General features: G+C 35.5%; 1 non-coding gene across 1 annotated transcript; it reads left to right on the top strand.

Moving 5' to 3' along the window:
• Window positions 1-505: 505 nt before the first annotated feature.
• trnay-gua (transfer RNA tyrosine (anticodon GUA)) lies at window positions 506-593 on the top strand. The gene is given in 2 exon segments: window positions 506-542; window positions 558-593. It is a non-coding gene; the product is annotated as a tRNA-Tyr (tRNA).
• The last annotated feature ends 261 nt before the right edge of the window (window positions 594-854 follow it).

Here is an 854-nt window from a genome sequence, read left to right as displayed (position 1 = left end):
AAAAACACAACTAGTAAACTTCAGTTACAAATTCTAGTAACATGGCAATATATATATAGTAATGAAAAACACGAACTAATTACATGAACACGCTAATATTTAACTCAAAACCACATTTCGATTCAAATATAAATTTTAAAATTTACAACTTCTTTATTTCCACGAAAATATTATTAATGTAGCACAAACGGTACTTTCTAATAAAGACAGAAAGAAACTGTTTTGTGTCTCATGGTGATCCTCCTCTCGATACTAATGAAATGTTTAATATGATCCCTCGAGAAAAAAAAAAGGAGTCAATTTCCGCCTGGAATGATTGATGCCCCATCAAACATTTTGTAATATCCCTGGAAGTTTATACAGTAGAATCCTGGTTCGTGGCTTAAATTCAAGGTAAACAATACTAAGGAAACAAGTTGGAAACTTGATGTCGAAGTGGGATTTAAATCACCCGGAACATTTCACAACATTGGGCAGTATGTGCCAGAAAGCAATGTTTGACATTCCTTCGGTAGCTCAGTTGGTAGAGCGGAGGACTGTAGAGAAATCAACGGGGAATCCTTAGGTCGCTGGTTCGATTCCGGCTCGAAGGAAGGTGCTTTTTGTGTACTTTAATCAAAGAGTTAAAAAAGCGAATCTGTTTCAATCAGACATTGATCAAAAGCTCAATAAACGACGAAGTAGAGGTTCCTGTTCCGAATTCAGCCCACGTCTGATTGTCTTGTTTTGGCCAAGATCTGATCTTTGAATTAAGGGACTACACTGTCTGCTTTGTAAGTCAAAAATACATACAAATGTCAAGTTTTTTTGTAGATATAAAGGTGTTCTCTGTTTTCAAAGGATAGGTACTTAAT

Source organism: Atractosteus spatula, assembly GCF_055471065.1.
Source record: "Atractosteus spatula isolate fAtrSpa1 chromosome 10 unlocalized genomic scaffold, fAtrSpa1.hap1 SUPER_10_unloc_1, whole genome shotgun sequence".
NCBI classification, from domain to species: domain Eukaryota; kingdom Metazoa; phylum Chordata; class Actinopteri; order Semionotiformes; family Lepisosteidae; genus Atractosteus; species Atractosteus spatula.
The sequence above is the reverse complement of the archived record's forward strand: the minus strand, read 5'-3'. Positions and strand labels throughout refer to the sequence as shown.